The 19670-nt window shown below is 43.5% G+C and overlaps 1 protein-coding gene and 1 long non-coding RNA gene across 11 annotated transcripts in view; one reads left to right on the top strand and one right to left on the bottom strand.

Moving 5' to 3' along the window:
• Positions 1-19670, top strand: part of EXPH5 (exophilin 5) — a 51800-nt gene that overhangs the window by 6972 nt on the left and 25158 nt on the right. The window lies entirely within an intron of this gene.
• LOC125634278 (uncharacterized) overlaps positions 3069-19670 on the bottom strand; it is a 96283-nt gene continuing 79681 nt past the window's right edge. For 7 of the 10 annotated variants that reach the window (XR_007355854.2, XR_012667862.1, XR_007355851.2 and 4 more), the window contains one exon: positions 13084-16758. This is a non-coding gene — a long non-coding RNA (uncharacterized LOC125634278). Of the gene's footprint in view, positions 3367-13083; positions 16759-19456; positions 19605-19670 lie in introns of those variants that run through there. The other 3 variants (XR_007355859.2, XR_012667861.1, XR_007355852.2) reach the window with 3 other exon arrangements.

Raw genomic sequence — 19670 nt, 5'->3', positions numbered from 1 at the left:
AGAAAAGCCCTGTGTGCCTAAGCTGCCTGACTCTCTGCAGCAGGTGCATATTTGTGAATTGCTATGCAGAGCTAGGCTTCTCCCTAGGCACCTATCTCCCAGAGAGAGCACACAGCATTCTGGGCAGCATCTCCCTTTGGCTAGTTGGCTCCCCACTGGCATGATGGCTTTTGTGGATCACATTCTTAGGTGCCTTCTCTAGTGGGGAGAGTGGGGAGGATGTAATTGCCAGCCCCAGCACTTATGGGCACCAGCTGCAATTGGTGGGAGGGACGCACATGGAGATAATAAAGGAGGAAGAGAACAGAATCAATCAGTCACTCTTGTTTCTAAATTGTCTTGCTTGATTGCTTGTTTATTAACTGTTTCTGTCCAGGCACGGGAATAGGAGCAGCTGGCACCAGAGCAGATTGTGATTACATTAGAGCTAGTAATGTAATGTAGAAAAGTCAAACCAAAGTAATGACTTTTCAGCACCTCTGCCCCTTTGCAGTAAATGTCCCCTTGGGTTATGAATACAGAAAGCATACAAGAAAGATGAATCCTCTTCACATTGTTTTGTAAACACTTGCTACAGTTGGACTCTTGTGTTCCTTAATAAATAATTGCTCCCAACTGAACTTACTCCTTATGTTTGGCAGGCAGTGCACTTGGTGGTATTTGGAATTGTGCTCCTTTGAGATGCTTGATCCCAAGAGTTTTACTGTAGCAGCCAGGTATAAAATGGTGCATAGGGAATGCATCTTTTTCATATGCGTTCTCCGCTCATAGCAGATTGTGCTCCTTTGGGTTATGGAGCAGACTTGGTGCATCTTGGGATTTAATTTGTTCTGACTTTACATTTTTAAGAGCTTGATCTTCCACCCTTTACTCATAGATGTGATTCTTACTCATTTACACAAAATGCCCCATTGAGAAGCATGAGACCACTTGCATGAGTGAAGATGAACCCATGGAAGTTAGGAGTAATGGGATAGAGTCCTCTAACTCTTTATCATTAAGGGAGATTTCTAACATCCAGCCTTATGCCACAGCAACTTCTGAGGCCAAGAGAGGGAAATACAAGGGCAACCAACCATAGTAATTATCCTTGTTTCACTTGTGCTCCCTCCTGCTGCTCACATGGCCACAGCTATACTTTTATTTTTAGCACACTAGTTTGATCAGAGCTAGCATGGGTATATCTACTCGAGCTGGGAATTACTGCTCCATACCCTTAGGGAGGCTTGATTTAGAGCCTGATGCAGAGCACACTGAGATCTATGTCAAGACTTCCATTGACTTCAGCAGCCTTTGGATCAGGCCATCTTGGGCTTTGACAGGGCTTGAAAAATGTTGCACGTATATCTCCTGCCTTCCAAGGCTATGCCCCATGCAATTTAAAAATAAGAGTTGTAAACTGGTTATTTATACTGAATTTAGCCACCCTTTAAAATTTCCTGCTCCTCCGTGGTGAATGGGCAAATGGAGTTTTCAAGCCCGGGACCTGCAGACAAACTTTTTTTTCAGAGTAGCAGTCGTGTTAGTCTGTATCCACAAAAAGAAAAGAAGTACTTGTGGCACCTTAAATAACAAATTTATTTGAGCATAAGCTTTTGTGAGCTACGGCTCACTTCATCGGATGCATGCAGTGGAAAATACAGTGGGGAGATTTTATATACACAGAGAACATGAAACAATGGGTGTTACCATACACACTGTAAGAAGAGTGATCAGGTAAGGGGAGCTACTACCAGCAGGACAGCGGGGGATGGGGGGGAGAGAAACCTTTTGTAGTGATAATCAAGGTGGGCCATTTCCAGCAGTTGACAAGAATGTCTGAGGAACGGAAGGGTGGGGGGAAATAAACATGGGGAAAGAGTTTTACTTTGTGTAATGACACATCCACTCCCAGTCTTTATGCAAGCCTAACTTAATTATATCCAGTTTGCAAATTAATTCCAATTCAGCAGTCTCTCGTTGGAGTCTGTTTTTGAAGTTTTTTTGTAGAAGAATTGCCACTTTTAGGTCTGTAATTGAGTGACCAAAGAGATTGAAGTGTTCTCTGACTGGTTTTTGAATATTATAATTCTTGACGTCTGATTTGTGTCCATTTATTCTTTTACGTAGAGACTGTCCAGTTTGGCCAATGTACACGGCAGAGGGGCATTGCTGGCACATGATGGCATATATCACATTGGTAGATGTGCAGGTGAACGAGCCTCTGATAGTGTGGCAGATGTGATTAGGCCCTATGATGGTGTCCCCGAATAGATATGTGGACACAGTTGGCAAAGGGCTTTGATGCAAGGACAGGTTCCTGGGTTAGTGTTTTTCTTGTGTGGTGTGTGGTTGCTGGTGAGTATTTGCTTCAGGTTGGGGGGCTGTGTGTAAGCAAGGACTGGCCTGTCTCCCAAGTGAGAGTGATGCGTCGTCCTTCAGGATAGGTTGTAGATCCTTGATGATGTGTTGGAGAGGTTCTAGTTGGGGGCTGAAGGTGATGGCTAGTGGCATTCTGTTGTTTTCTTTGTTGGGCCTGTCCTGTAGTAGGTAACTTCTGGGTACTCTTCTGGCTCTGTCAATCTGTTTCTTCACTTCAGCAGGTGGGTATTGTAGTTGTAAGAACGCTAGATAGAGATCTTATAGTGTTTGTCTCTGTCTGAGGGGTTGGAGCAAATGCAGTTGTATCGTAGAGCTTGGCTGTAGACAATGGATCGTATGGTGTGGTCTGGATGAAAGCTGGAGGCATGTAGGTAAGCATAGCAGTCAGTAGGTTTCTGGTATAGGGTGCAGAGTTCAGAGTAACAGCCATGTTAGTCTGTATTTGCAAAAAGAAAAGGAGTACTTGTGGCACCTTAGATACTAACCAATTTATTTGAGCATAAGCTTTTGTGAGCTACAGCTCACTTCATCGGATGCATACTGTGGAAAGTACAGAAGACGTTTTTATACACACAAACCATGAAAAAATGGGTGATTATCACTACAAAATTTTCGTGGTTTGTGTGTATAAAAACGTCTTCTGTACTTTCCACAGTATACATCCGATGAAGTGAGCTGTAGCTCACAAAAGCTTATGCTGAAATAAATTGGTTAGTCTCTAAGGTGCCACAAGTACTCCTTTTCTTTTTGGTATAGGGTGGTGTTTATGTGACCATCGCTTATTAGCACTGTAGTGTCCAGGAAGTGGATCTCTTGTGTGGACTGATCCAGGCTGAGGTGGATGGTGGGATGGATTTACTCATTGATGCAGGTGGTCCTTCCAGGACAGAGATGAGGCATGTTGTCCAGGAACAGCATGGAGACATTTGTTCTACCATTCCTGGATTTATTCAAAATAAAGGACTTCAACTCCGAGAGCTGACAATCTGGAACTTTTCATAAATTCTAAATTTTCATGTAAGAAAAAAAAATCAAAGTAGAAAAAAAAGATTATAAAAGAGTTTTCTTGATCATTTGTGCAACTAAAAATTGATGTGGGATTTACTCTGTCTTTTTAACAGCCAAACAATTATGCTTGACATATTTAAGTGCAGTAACACGTATATAAATGCGTGGGCTTGGCAACCATTACTCATATTTTTTTCCAGTTCTACACGGTAAATAGTTACATGTATTGGTACCATAACAACTGAGACCTAACACATTTAATGCAAAAGAAGGCTAAGTGAAGTAGATAAGATCTAAATCTAATTGGATTTTATTACTAATAATTATGTACATTTTAATTTGTGGTGAATGTAGCTAGGAAACCATGATACCTTTGTGTTCTGTGTACTGCACCTTTACACATCAAAGAATACTGGCCTGAGTGCAGAGACAGTAGCCATAGGAGGAAGGTGGTGTATTGTTAAGGGTGCAAACCTATGACTTGGGAGACCTGTGTTCAGTTCTCTGGCACACCATTGACTTGCATGACTTTGGACAGGTTACTTAGTTTCTGTGCCTCGGTTTCCCACAGCTGTAAAGTAGGTGTAGCAGTATTTCCCTAACTCATAAGGGAATTAAGAGAATAAATAGGGGAAAGAGTGTGAGGTCCTCAGATAGTATAGTAATAGGGACCATATAACTAAGAATGGTACATTTAGTATAGTATACAATGGTATAGTTACTGCCTGCTATAGAGGAGACACTGATACACTGTGCTCCCTCCTGGAGACTTGTCATGAGAAAGTACAAATGTCTGCTTTCCTCAAAGGATGGAAGTATTTTACACTGAAAGTATTTAATGGCTCTTTATGAGAAAAACAACAAGAGTTATTGGATTGTAAACTAACAATGACATCACAGCATTATAGCTACATATAAACCGTCACCGTATGTGTGTATATATGTGTGTCACACGCGCGCGCACACACACACAATGTAAGCAATGCTGTGGGCCAAATTCTAGTCCCAAATTTGTGTGCACAACTCTGTTTGTTTGATCATCTAGGAATGTAAGTGCATATTTTGAGAGAAGCATCTGGCCCTTAAACCCCACTCCTGCAATGAGAACTCTGCCAACAGACCTCTGACTCTATGTAGATCCCCCCCCCCCCAAACTTTGGAGCTCTGCCTGTGACCAGAGCTCCTTCCATACAAATTTGCTTGCAGGACTGGCATCTTAGTTTTTAATTGGAGCTCATTTCCCAGTTCATGTAACTTCAGAATTCATACATATTCTGCTACTCTTTCCTTATTTTTCCCTTTTATTTTTCACTGTGACATTTTTGTACAAAAAAAGCAATATGGCTATTGAGAAATGTCTGCATCTTGCACCTTCATAAAGTAGTTCATGATAACATTTATGACTGCACTGTACGTTCACAGATTCCTAGTCCAGAAGGGAATAAATGTGATCATCTTTTCTCACCTCCTGTATAACACAGGCCATAGAACTTCCCCAAAATAATTCCTAGAGCAAATCTTTTAGAAAACAATACAATCTTGATTTTAAAAATTGCCAGTGATGGAGAATCTACAACTACCCTGGGCAAGCTGTTTCAATGGTTAATTATGCTTACTGTTACAATTTCACTTCTTATTTCCAGTTTGAATTTGTCTAGCTTCAATTTCCAGCCATTGGTTTGGGTCATGCCTTTTTAGTCTGCTAGATTAAAGAACCCCCATTATCAAATATTTGTTCCCAAGGTAGATACTTAGACTGTAATCAAGTCACCCCTTAATTTTCTTTTTATTTAGTTTAACAGAGTGCAATCACTTTTTCTAATCCTTTAGTAAGGCACTTTGTCAAATCCTTTAGGCATTCTCCTGGCTCTCCTAAACCCTCTCCAAGTTAGCAGCATGCTTCTTGAATTGTGGGCACCAGAACTGGATACCGTATTCCAGCAACCATCACACCAGTGCCAGATATGGAGGAGGAAAAAACCTCCGTACTCCTACTCAAGATTCCTGTTTATGCATCCACAGATAGGATTAACCCTTTTGACCACCGTGTCATAGATTCATAGATACTAAGGTCAGAAGGGACCATTATGATCATCTAGTCTGACCTCCTACACAACGCAGGCCACAGAATCTCACCCACCCACTCCTGCAAAAAACCTCTCACCTATGCCTGAACTATTGAAGTCATCAAATCGTGGTTTAAAGACTTCAAGGAGCAGAGAATCCTCCAGCAAGTGACCCGTGTCCCATACTACAGAGGAAGGTGAAAAACCTGCAGGGCCTCTTCCAATCTGCTCTGGAGGAAAATTCCTTCCCAACCCCCAAATATGGCGATCAGCTAAACCCTGAGCATATGGGCAAGATTCACCAGCCAGATACTACAGAAAATTCTTTCCTGAGTAACTCAGATCCCACCCCATCTAATATACCATCACAGGCCATTGGGCCTATTTACCATGAATATTTAAAGATCAATTAATTACCAAAATTATGTTATCCCATCATACCATCTCCTCCATAAACTTATCAAGTTTAATCTTAAAGCCAGATAGTGTCACACTGGTAGCTCCTGTTCAGCTCATTATCCACCATGACCCCCAAATCTTTTTCAGTCACTGCTTCCCAGGATAGAGTCCCCCATCCTGTAAGTTAGTCTATATTTTTATTCCTAGATGTATACATTTAGCATATTAAAACAGATATTGTTTGCTTGCACCCATTTTACCAAACAATCCAAATTGCTCTGTACCAGTGACCTGTCCTCTTTTTTTTCTTTACCACTCCCCCAATTTTTGTATCATTTGCAAATGTTATCAGTGATGCTTCTCTGTTTTCTTCCATTTCTAATATTGATAAAAACGTTAAATAGCATAGGGTCAAAAACTAATGCCCGCAGGACCCCCCTGGAAACACACCTGGTCGATGATTATTCCCAGTTTTCAGTTACATTTTTAGATCTATCAGTTTGCCAGTTTTTAATCCATTTAATGTGTGCCATGTCAATTTTACATCATTCTAGTTTTTTAATCAAAATGTTGTGCAGTAGAAAGTCAAACGCCTTACAGAACCCTAAGTATATTACATCAATATTATTATCTTTATCAGCCAAACTTGTAACTTCATTAAAAAAATCAAGTAAGTTTGACAGGATCTATTTTCCATAAACCCCATGTTGATTTGCATTAATTATATCACCTTCCTTTTAATTCTTGATTAATAGAGTCCTGTATCAGTGCTTCATTATCTTGCCCACGACCAATATTAGACTAACAGGCCTATAATTACCCATTTATCCTTTCTAAATAGTGGCACAACATTAGCTTTCTTCCAGTCTTCTTGAACTTCCCAAGTGTTGCAAGATGTATTAAATATCAACATTAACAGTCCAGTGAGTTTCCCCAGGCAGCTCTTTTAAAACTCTTGGATGCAAGTTATCTGGAGCTGCTGACTTTAAAGTATCTAACTTTAGTAGCTGCTGTTTAACATCTTCCTGAGATACTTGTGGAAAGGAAAGTGTGTTGTATGATGAGACTATATCTGTTTCCCCAAATACATACCAGAAATATTTATTGAACACTTCTCTCTTTTCTCCATTGTTATTGATGAGTCTACCATTTCCAGTACGATTAGGATTCTTTTTGTTCCTAATATACTTAAATTCTGTATTGTCCTTAACTCTGCTGGCTATAGCTTTCTCCTGTGTCTCTTTGCTTCCCTTTTAAATTTTCTGCAATTCCTAGCTTCTGATTTATATTAATCACTATCAACTTCCCCTTTCTTCCATTTGTTTTTATGTACATTATAGCTGCCTTCATTTACCTTCTAAACCAGGTTGTTTTTTTTAACCAATATGGCCTTCTTCCTTGATTATGGCTTTTTGGACATCTAGTAGAGCAGTGGCTTTCAAACTTTTTTTCTGAGGACCCAGTTGAAGAAAATTATTGATGCCTGTGACCCAATGGAGCTGAGGATGAGGGGTTTGGGGTGTGTGAGGCATTCGGGGCTGGGACAGAGGGTTGGGGTGTGGGGGTTAGGGCTGTGGGGTGGGGCCGGGAATGAGAAGTTCAGGGTGTGGGAGGGGGCTCTGGGCTGGGGGTGCAGGCTCTGGGGTAGAGCCAGGAATGAGGGGTTTGGGGTGCAGGAAGGGGTTCCAGGTTTGGGAGGGGCTCAGGGCTGGGACAGGGGATTGGGGCATGGGGTTGGGGTGCAGACTTACCTCCAGAAGTTCCTGGTCAGCGGCGCAGCCGGGGTGCAGAGGCAGGCTTCCTGCCTGTCCTGGCACTGGGGACTGCGCTACACCCCGGAAGCAGCCAGCAGCAGGTCCAGCTCCTAGGTGGAGGCCCACCAGCAGTTTCGTGCAACTCTCACCTGCAGGCTAATGGGAGTGCAGAGCTGGTGCTTGGGATAGCACATGGAGCCCCATGGCCCCCGTGCCTAGAAGCCAGAGCCACTGCTGGCCACTTTCGGGGCGCAGCGCGGTGTCAAAACAGGTAGACTAGCCTCCCTTAGCAGGGCAGCACCACCAACAGGACCTTTAATGTCCCGGTCAGTGGTGCTGACCAGAGCGACCCGGTGCCTGGCATGCCGTTGCAACTCGAACTTTGAAAAACAGTGTAGTAGAGTGTTCTTAAACCATTGTCATTTAGATTGTTCTGGTTGCATTTTTTTCTTCCAGATTTGGCTTATAATTGTTTTCAGCTGTATGACATTTAAAGCACCAAGTGTATATATTACTGCATACACCAAGTGTATATAAGTTACCTGCATAGAAGAGCAGGGACTTGCTATGATTTCCCTCAGCGCGTTATTGTTATCTACTATCTATGGTATTATCTATGGTATTTTGTTTATGAAAAGTCTTTTCTCATGACCCACTAAAAATTCATTAGACTGGAAGAGGGGACATTTCTTGGTTACATTCAAATCAAAACCACTACGAGGGACATTATCTAAGAGAGTCCCTTCTAATCGTCAGGTTACGTCAGTGGCTACATTACCTTACCTACCATTTGGAATTTACACACCCACACAGCATACTTTAAAAGATTATAAATATTCTTCCCTTAAATTGCATCATGAACCTCTAGTTTTATTACTCTATGGCGAGGCAGCTTGTGAACATCTTGGTTAAAGGCAGCGTGATAACAAGTGCAGAACATCCACCATTCTGCACAGCCAGATTTTTCCCTCTGTCCTTCAGCTGCGATAGTAATTTATAGCTGTGCACAGACAGCACAAAGCGGTTATGAAATATTACCAGATCACAACAGTAGCATTGTACACCCATAATGCACTCTGCATAAAGGTAAATAACTGAACCAGGCTCAGGACAATTGAGAATCAGGCCCACTTTCTAGAGAGCCGCTGACAGCTATGGCATTAGCCCTTAATGACCTGTCACTCAAGAACTTGCGTTTTCTAACCTATTCATAGGTCCAGTAAAAAGATACTCCAATTTCTGCCTTGTGTACTTGTTTCCTGACATCAACATGGCACAAAATAACATCTTCACAATAAACTGTGACTACACAAGATAAAACCTGAAGCAGAGCTCTGTGTGGCTCAAAAGCTTCTCTCACCAATAAAAGTTGGTCCAATGAAAGATATTACCTCACCCACCTTGTCTCGTACAAGGTAATTGTGAGATTCAGATGTCAAGATTCAGTGACACTAAGTTCCTCTCTGACTGTTCTTTCAGCCTCTGGTAATGAAGTGGTTTAATGTGCTGGAGGGGTTGAGACGTCACTATAGCTTGAGCTGGGTGATGAATACACTTATAGCTATCGTGATCTCAGTTTATAGTGTTCTGTGCTTTAAGGACTTGCAGTATTTGACTTAAAGACAATCTGAATTCCTGATTTCTTAGCTTCCTCTGTGAACTCCTGCTTCCTACGCTGTCATTTAGAGCCGAGGTAATTTGTGTGCTCTCCATGGGGCTGAATCTGGCTTCTTGCTCCTGTAGCTACCCACTGGCAGCTTGTTATGAAGAAAAATGGTTTCCGCTTCAAAGCAGTCTGTCTGCCTATGCTCCCACCCAGGAGAACAGACTGCAGTAAATGGACATCGAGTTTTGGGCTTAAATACAGGAAAAATAACATCTAGAATAAAATGCCTGCAGTAAGGAAACTCATGGATATGGTTTAATATGCTGAATTGCTGCTTTGGAGTGGATGGGGGGGAAATGCGGGTAGCCTATTGCCGCTGACTAGAGGGGGCTCATTTTAAGATTACGGCACCAAAGACAACTATAAATTATAGGGTGCAAGGCTGCTCCTGTGGTTAAAACCCAGGGAGGAAGTCCAGAGATGATGATTAATTTAAATCAGTGATGTGATAGCTTAGTCTTCTGGAATCAGTTCCTTTGTAGGCTGATTAAAATTTAACCTCTACATTCATACTGGGTTAGGCTTTACCAAAATAGTCAGTGTTAAATTAAACATATAAACTTGTGATTAGAGCTAGCATGTACATTGTTCACACGCTTATTGTTCTGTCTCCCAGATGTTCTGGCATCTGTCTGGTATGTGGCACCTCTGATTATTTCTTTGCTCTAAGGGCTTTGAAGCTGTGTGATGTACAGTAGCAGTTTTTATTACCATAGCTCATTAAGAGAAATATATTGGACAGATTTTGTGGGTTTTTTTTTTTTTACAAGCAGCTGGAAGCTGGGCGGAGAGAAGATTTATAGGCAGTGGAACTCCTGGAAGGGGCAGAGAAGATAAAGAAGTGCTGCTTCCACTAAAATATTCCCCACCCATAAGACCTTTTGCAAATGCTTAATGTGAACAGGGCTCTTGCAGTTTCAGTGCTAGAAACCCCTTATTTGTGGCATTATCTCTCCTAGACTCAGCAATCAAATAGCCACTGCCAAGCCCTGGTCTACACTACAGAGTTAGGGCAAGCTAAGGCAGTTTACATCGACCTAACTCTAAGTGTCTATGCTAAAATGTAGCTCCCAGCAATGTAACGCCTACTACACCAACTTAATAACTCCACCTCCGCAAGAGGCGTAGTGCTTAGGTTGACATAGTTAGGTTGGCGCACCATGAATGTAGACACTCCATTGCTTACAATGCCTGTAGCTGTCTTTCAGAAGCTGTCCCACAATGCCCCACCCTGACAGTTAAATTGGTGCACGTGCTCCTGGTGAGGATGCGCACCGTCGACACGAGGCGCATAGTGTGGACATGCAAAAGCGATGTAATTACTGCAATGGCTGTATGTCGCTGTAACTTAGCCCTGGTCTACACCACAGGGTTAGGTCAAATTTAGCCACGTTGGGTTGATTTTAAAATGAATGCGTCTACACAACCGACCCTGTTCCGTCGACCTAAAGGGCTCTTAAAATCGACTTTATTACTCCTCCCTGGTGAGGGGAGTAACGCTAAAATCAACCTTGCAGGGTCGAATTTGGGGTAGTACAGATGCAATTCGACGGTATTGGCCTCTGGGACCTATCCCAGAGTGCTCCAATGTGACCGCTCCAGACAGCACTTTGAACTCTGATGCACTAGCCAGGTACACAGGAAAAGCCCCGGGAAATTTTGAATTTCATTTCCTGTTTGGTCAGTGTGGCGAGCTCAGCAGCACAGGTGACCATGCAGTCCCCCCAGAATTGCAAACGAGCTCCAGCATGGACTGAAAGGGAGACATTAGATCTGATTGCTGTATGGGGAGAAGAATCTGTGCAGGCAGAACTCGGATCAAAAAGAAGAAATGTAAATATATATGCCAAAATCGCAAAGGGCATGGTGGAAAGAGGCTACAACAGGGACACACAACAGTGCCACATGAAAGTTAAGAAGCTCAGACAAGCCTACCAAAAAACAAAGGAGGCAAACAGTCGCTCCGGGTCAGAGCCCCATACACGCCGCTTTTATGATCAGCTGCATGGCATTCTGGGGGGGGACCCTACCACACAAACTCACTCTCTTGCTGGTAATAGCTCATCCAAAGTGACCACTCTCCCTACAATGTGCATGGTAATCAAGGTGGGCCATTTCCAGCACAAATCCAGGCTTTCTCACCCCCCTCCCTCTTTCCCGGGGAACACACACACACACACAAACTCACTCTCCTGCTGGCAATAGCTCATCCAAACTGACCACTCTCCAAGTTTAAATCCAAGTTTAACCAGAACGTCGGGGGGGGGGGGGGGTAGGAAAAAACAAGGGGAAATAGGCTACCCTGCATAATGACTTAGCCACTCCCAGTCTCTATTTAAGCCTAAATTAATAGTATCCAATTTGCAAATGAATTCCAATTCAGCAGTTTCTCGCTTTGTGTGTGTGTGTGTTCCCCCGGAAAAGGGGGGGGGGTGAGAAAGCCTGGATTTGTGCTGGAAATGGCCCACCTTGATTACCATGCACATTGTAGGGAGAGTGGTCACTTTGGATGAGCTATTACCAGCAAGAGAGTGAGTTTGTGTGTGTATGGGGGTGGGAGGGTGAGAAAACCTGGATTTGTGCTGGAAATGGCCCACCTTGATTATCATGCACATTGTAGGGAGAGTGGTCACTTTGGATAAGCTATTACCAGCAGGAGAGTGAGTTTGTGTGTGTGGTTTTTGGAGGGGAGTGAGGGGGTGAGAGAACCTGCATTTGTGCAGGAAATGGCCCTTCTTGATTATCATACACATTGTGAAAAGAGTGGTCACTTTGGATGGGCTATTACCAGCAGGAGAGTGAGTTTGTGTGTGAGGGGGCGGAGGGTGAGAAAACCTGGATTTGTGCTGGAAATGGCCCAACTTGATGATCACTTTAGATAAGCTATTACCAGCAGGACAGTGGGGTGGGAGGAGGTATTGTTTCATGATCTCTGTGTGTATATAATGTCTTCTGCAGTTTCCACGGTATGCATCCGATGAAGTGAGCTGTAGCTCACGAAAGCTCATGCTCAAATAAATTGGTTAGTCTCTAAGGTGCCACAAGTACTCCTTTTCTTCATGTGTGAGGTGTCACCATACTGGCAGGCACTCAATATAAAAGGCAAAATGTGACCTTGTACCTAAAGCTCATGTGCTGTCTCCTATGAGTTTCTTGATTCACTGTGAAAGAGTCTCCCTTTTGTTCTCAGAAATGTATCATAAATTTTACTCTCACTTTTTATCTCCTCCCAAGTGCAAGTGTTTCTATGCTCCCCCTATCATCTCCGTCCCTGAGGTTATTGCAGATTAGAAGGCTAAAAAACACACTCGCAATGACATGTTTTCTGAGCTCATGCAGTCCTCCCACACTGATAGGGCACAGCTTAATGCATGGAGGCATTCAGTGGCAGAGGCCAGGAAAGCATTAAGTGAGTGCGAAGAGCAGAGGCAGGAGGTGATGCTGAGGCTAATTGGGGAGCAAACGGACATGATGAAGTGTCTGTTGGAGCTGCAGGAAAACCAACAAGTGCACAGACCCCACCCCCACCCCCCCGCTGCATCCATCGTATAACTGCCTGCCCTCATCCCCAAGTTCCATATCCTCCTCACCCAGATGCACAAGAATGTGCGGGGGGGGGAGGGGAGTGGGAGGCTCCGGACACCAAGCCACTCCACTCCAGAGGATGGCCCAAGCAACAGAAGGCTGTCATTCAAACAGTTTTGATTTGTAGTATGGCTACAATAAGCAATGTGCCCTTGTCCTTCCCTCCTTCCGTACCCCACCCCACCCGGGCTACCTTGTCAGTTATCTCACTTTTTTTTTTAATTAATAAAGAAAGAATGCATGATTTCAAAACAATAGTTACTTTATTTCCTTTGCCAGCTGTGATCGAAGGGAGGAGGGTGGTTGGAATTAAAATCAACAAAGGGGGTGGGTTTGCAGCAAGGAGAAACACACACAGTTGTCACACCATAGCCTGGCCAGTCATGAAACTGGTTTTCAAAGCCTCTCTGATGCGCAGCGCGCCTAGCTGTGCTCTTCTAATCGCCCTGGTTTCTGGCCGCACAAAGTCGGCCACCAGGTGATTTGCCTCAACCTCCCAGCTTGCCATAAACATCTCCCCCTTACTCTCACAGATATTATGGAGCACACAGCAAGCAGCAATAACAATGGGAATGTTGATTGTGCTGAGGTCTAACCTAGTCAGCGCACAGCACCAGCGAGCTTTTAAACGTCCAAAAGCACATTCTACCACCATTCTGCACTTGCTCAACCTATAGTTGAACTCTCCTTTCTACTGTCCAGGCTGCCTGTGTACGGCTTCATGAGCCATGGGAGCAAGGGGTAGGCTGGGTCCCCAAGGATAACTATTGACATTTCAACATCTCCAATGGTAATTTTCTGGTCTGGGAAGTAAGTTCCTTCTTGCAACTGCTTGAACAGCCCTGAGTTCCTGAAGATGCGAGCGTCATGCACCTTTCCCAGCCATCCCACACTGATGATGGTGAAACGTCCCTTGTGATCCACCAGTGCTTGCAGCACCATTGAGAAGTACCCCTTGTGGTTTATATACTGGTTGGCAAGGTGGTCCAGTGCCAAGATAGGGATATGTGTTCTGTCTATTGCCCCACCACAGTTAGGGAACCCCATTGTAGCAAAGCCATCCAGTATGACTTGCACATTTCCCAGAGTCACTACCCTTAATAGCAGAACGTCAGTGATTGCATTGGCTACTTGGATCACAGCAGTCCCCTCAGTAGACTTGCCCACTCCAAATTGATTCCCGACTGACCAGTAACAGTCAGGCATTGCAAGCTTCCACAGGGCTATCGCCACTCGCTTCTCAACTGTCAGGGCAGGTCTCATCTTGGTATTCCTGTGCTTAAGGGTGGAGGAAAGCAACTCACAAAGTTCAAGGAAAGTGGCCTTAAGCATGCAAAAGTTTTGCAGCCACTGTGAATCATCCCATACCCGCAACACTATGCAGTGTTTGCCAAGCCCAGAATCGGAGTTCCACTGTATCAACCAGCCCCACTGCCGCCATGATGTCCCAATTGCCACCGCCCGTGCTTTCAGGAATGTCTGTGCCCATGTCCTCATCACAATCATCCTTGTGCTGATATCTCCTAGCCAGGTTCTGCAGATATCCAGGATAATCTATGAGGTGTTTACAATGCTCACAACAGCAGCAGCTCACAACAACTGAGCGGGCTCCATGCTTGCTGTGGTATGGCATCTGCACGGGTAACCCAGGAAAAAAGGCACAAAACGATTGTCTTCCATTACTTTCACAGAGGGAGGGAGGGGCGACTGACGACATGTACCCAAAACCACCCTCAATAATGTTTTTGCCACATCAGGCATTGGGAGCTTAACCCAGAATTTCAATGGGCAGTGGAGACTGCGGGACTGTGGGATAGCTATCCACAGTGCACCGCTCCGTAATTCAATACTAGCTGCAATATTGAGGACACACTCCGCCGACTTAATGCGCTTAGTGGGAACATACACAGTTGACTGTATAAAATCAATTTCTAAAAATCAACTGAGTTTTGATTGCATTCAAGCAACATTCCGTCTTCTGGAGCTGCAGGAAAGCCAACAAGGACCAAATAAGGCAGCCCTCCCCAGAAACCTTCTGCAAAGGCTTTCAGAGTACCTCCAGGAGAGCTTCATGGAGATGTCCCTGGAGGATTCCCGCTCCATCCCCAGACACGTTAACAGAGTTTTCCAGTAGCTGTACTGGCCGCGAATGCATCCCAATTCTTCAGGGCAAATCAAACATTAAACACTCTTGCTTTTAAACCCTGTTCTTTCATTACAAATGTGCACTCACCAGAGCTGCCTTCTCTGGCTTCAGGGTCTGGGATCCCGCCTTGGGAGGGTATTGGCTCCAGGGTGATGAAAAGGTCCTGGCTGCCAGGGAAAGCGGATTCACCACTTGCCTGCTGCGCATTCTCCTCCTCCTCCTCTTCCACAAAATCCTCCTCCCTGTTGCGTGAGACTCCCCCTTGCAGGTGTCCAAGGACAGCAGTGGGGTAGTGGTAGGGTCCTACCTAGAATGCCATGCAGCTGATCATAGAAGTGGCATGTATGGGGCTCTGACCTGGAGTGACCATTTGTCTCCTTTGTCTTTTGGTCTGAGGCCTGAGCTCCTTAACTTTCACGAAGCACTGTTGTGTGTCCCTGTTGTAGCCTCTCTCCACCATGCCCTTTGCAATTTTGGCATATATATTAGTATTTCTTCTTTTTGACCTGAGTTCTGCCTGCACAGATTCTTCTCCCCATACAGCAATCAGATCTAGTGTCTCCCTTTCAGTCCATGCTGGAGCTCGTTTGCAATTCTGGGGGGACTGCATGGTCACCTATGCTGCTGAGCTCGCCACACTGACCAAACAGGAAATGAAATTCAATACTTCCCGGGGCTTTTCCTGTGTATCTGGCTAGTGCATCAGAGCTCAAAGTGCTGTCCGGAGTGGTCACATTGGATCACTCTGGAATAGGTCCCAGAGGCCAATACTGTCAAGTTGCGTCTGCGCTACCCGAAATTCGACCCCGCAAGGTCGATTTTTAGCGCTACTCCCCTCGCCAGGGAGGAGTACTGAAGTCTATTTTAAGAGCCCTTTAGGTCGCCAGAACAGGGTTGGTTGTGTCGATGCATTCATTTTAAAATGGACCTAACTTGGCTAAATTTGACCTAAGCCCATAGTGTAGACCAGGGCTTAGCTCAACTTAATTTTTTAATGTAGACTTGCCTTAAGACGTTCCCGCTTGAAATAGCAGTAACTGCATTCCAGGGTGCGTGTGGGAGTTATGTGCAAGAATGGGTCTCTGCCCACTGACAGTCCAGCTCCTTAAGGTTGTATGCAGCTCGAGAGAGGAGGGCCAGAGGGCTAGAGCTGAGAGGCTGATCCACAGAGTCAGAGGTTTCATTCCCCAAAATCCTTTGTACCTTTACTTTTGAGGAGTTTCCTTGCATTAGTGGGAAGAGTCTTTCCATTGACTTCAGTGGACTTTGGATCCAGCCCAAAAGATTGAATGTATATATTGTCCAGTCTTCTTGTTGTGACCTTTATCTCAAACTCCCTTTACTGTTCGTTTGATTATGAGTGTTGTAAAAGCAGTAAATAACAGCGCCACTGTGTGAAGACATTCAGAGAAGAGAAATGAGAGAAAATGAAAGCTGACAGGTTAAAAGGACACTTTCTAGTAGTCTACACCCAACCCTTGTATTATTTTGCCAATCCGCTATTGACAAAAACTATTTTGTTCTTCTAAAAAAAAAAAAATTCAGTGTAAACATTTTTCAGATTTAGACGCTAATTTTGCAGAGATGTAATATGCACATGCTTAACTTGACAGACATGAAAACGTTAGATAAATAAACCTTTGCAGGATTACAGCCTTTTACAGAAATCCCTATAGTGTGTTCATCCCAGACATTGTAGACAGTATCACTTTCTGGCTCTTAATACTCCTGCAGTGTGCCTCCAACGGAGAAGTGAAATTTTCATTCTCTAAACTAAAAAAAGTGCAAGAAAAAAACAAGAGCATAAATGGTACATAAGTAAGATCTTAAATTCTCTCAGCTGTAATAATATAAGCTATTGTTAGTAACACATAAAGAATTTTTTTTAATGATGACATCTTGCCCGTGTACATTTAAATATCTCTTCTATAGTTACAATATACATACATACATACATAAATTAGTGGAACTGCTGGCTTATGCCTTTTGAGGGATGTGTGATTGCAGTAACTGAGCCATGGTTACTCCAGAAAATTAACTAGATACATAAGCCAAGGATAGGGAGTTCACCAAAGGGGCATACAGAATAAAGCATGAGGAAGGTAGTAAATTAAAATACCAGGGAAAGATGATTTTCTTTGTAAAGAGAAATCTTGGGTTCCAATTAGACAATAAAATGGTTTTCTAGTGCTGTTTTCCCAATGTGTTTGTATACCCCTCACTGACAAAGCAACGCATTTCAAGTATGAGCAGAATAAAAGAATAAATTCCTTGAATGACTGCTGCAAATTATTTGCACTGCAATAGTTGGTATCTAATGCTGTGGACAGTTGTTTTCTTTTTCATGTAGCCACTTCAGCTTTGCCTTCTCAGCCAATGGTTGCCTTGAACTGATGAGTTCTTTCTGATCTGCCTCTCCTTCCCCCTATGAAGTCTTCCTCTTCTCTCTGGGTACTGCAAGATGTATAGTTTGCCATTTTATAGTCAAGGATCATTTAGGGCCTGATCTTGCTCCTACTGAAATCAATGGGAGTTTTACTTTTGACTTAAGAAGAAGCAGAATTGGGTCCTCGTTCACAATTAAACAGCAGGTTGTTACAGAGCATCTTTCAGAGGCTCTTGCTCAGCAACCCAGTCTCTGCTACCTTACTAGCTCCTTCCCTCCCCCTTCTAAAGTATGAGGATGGTAGAAAAGATACTTTTCCTCTTTCTCTAGCAGTAGAAACTCACAAGTGTCACAACAGGAAGTGCCATGTTGGGACTGTAGCTTTCTCTGCAATTATGTTAATGATAGTAGGCTCCATATCAAAGCACAAACAAAAAAACTCAGGTAACTTCCTCCCCATCTCCTGTTATTAGAGATCTCCAGGCTTACATGAGAAGCATTAGGACATGTTTATGCAAATATGGAAGAGGTGTGTATAAAAAAAAAGTTATGAAATTGTTCATGGATTGAGCAATGTATAGTTATTGTTTGAGATAAAGATGGGGAAAAGTGAGAAAAGAAGGGTCATTCAGGATTGTACCTGCTATAGTTTGTTGAACAGTCAACACAGCCTTCTGGGTGAAGTCCTTGGAAATAATTAGGGTCCTACCAAATTCGCGGCCATGAAAAATGCATCATGGACCATGAAATCTGGTCTTCTGTGTCCTTTCACCCTATACTATACAGATTTCACAGGGGAGGAACAGTGTTGTTTAAACTGGGGGCCCTGACCCAAAAAGGGGTCATACAGTGGGGGGGGGGGTTGTAAGGTTATTGTGTGGTTGTGATGTTGCCACCCTTATTTCTACACTGCCTTCAGAGCCGGGTGACGAGAAAGTGGCAGCTGCTGGCCAGGTGCCCAGCTCTGAAGGCAGCACGACCAGCAGAAGTGCAGAAGTAAGGGTGGCAATGGGTGGCTAGAAAGTGGCGACTGCTGCCTAAGGGTAAGGGTAGAAATACCATACCATGCTATCCTTACTTCTGTGCTGCTGCTGCTGGTGGCACTACCTTCAGAGCTGGGATCCCGGGCAGCAGCTGCCACTCTCCAGCCACCCAGTTCTGAAGGCAGTGCTGTCGTCAGCAGCAGAGAAGTACAGATGGCAATATTATGAGCCCCCTACAATAACCTTGTGACCCCCCCCCACTACCCTCTTTTGGGTCAGGACCCCTACAGTTACAACATCATGAAATTTTAGATTTAAATATCTGAGATCATGAAATTTATGATTTTTAAAATCCTATGACTGTGAAATTAACCAAAATGGACTGTGAATTTGGTAGGGCCCTAGAAATAATCTTTTATCCTCCAAGTTTTTGGAGGTAGTTTTGCCAGTCACATTGTTGTCTCCTCCCAAGATGCTCAAATAGATGCCGTGAAAGAACTGGAGTGGAGGAGATGGAAGAGGGGGACTAGAGAGCAGTTAGGGTTTAGACAGTGTTACAGAGCACTGTCTCAACATTTAATTCGTTCTCTGCTTTATTCAGCAGTGTTGCAATCCAAATATTAATTCCAGTGACTCAAAGGCTGGTCTATATTTGGAGTCAGATAACAACACAAGATTGTTAATTACTTTATATTCTCAAGAACTACTTTCATTGTAGTTTAATATTGTTGTTCAGCACAGATTAGGGGGACCATGTAGACATGATTGGGCAAATGTATAGCGGGGGTAAGATAGTGATGGGAGCTACTCCAAAGGGATCAATATTTACAGTACATGATTTAAAAAAATTCTTTGCAGTGTTGTACAGTTGGAATGAAATATCAACACCTATTCATCCAACATATTATAAGGCAGAGTGTAGGGCTGGTTGGATTTTTTTGTTTGTTTTGTTTTTACACCTTCTTGACCTAGCAGGAGACCAAATCTTAAAAACAGATTTAAAAAAAACTGCCCAAAACTTCCAACAGTTTTGAGGTTCTGGTTAGGATATTTATATATATATATATAAATAATCTAAGGTTCGTTAGAGTAAACAAATCACCTTCCAGTGCCTGGGAGCCCACAGATTCCATGAAGAATTGTCCCTCCAAAAAACCATTTTGATTTTGGAAGCTTGTTGATGTAGGAAAATTCAGGCATTTTTCATCAAGCTTTCTGAACACTTTTTTCAAAGTAACAGCCGTGTTAGTCTGTATTTGCAAAAAGAAAAGGAGTACTTGTGGCACCTTAGAGACTAAATTGGTCTCTTTTTTTTC

The sequence above is a fragment of the Caretta caretta genome, chromosome 1 (genome assembly GCF_965140235.1).
Source record: "Caretta caretta isolate rCarCar2 chromosome 1, rCarCar1.hap1, whole genome shotgun sequence".
In the NCBI taxonomy this organism is placed as follows: Eukaryota; Metazoa; Chordata; order Testudines; family Cheloniidae; genus Caretta; species Caretta caretta.
The sequence above is the reverse complement of the archived record's forward strand: the minus strand, read 5'-3'. Positions and strand labels throughout refer to the sequence as shown.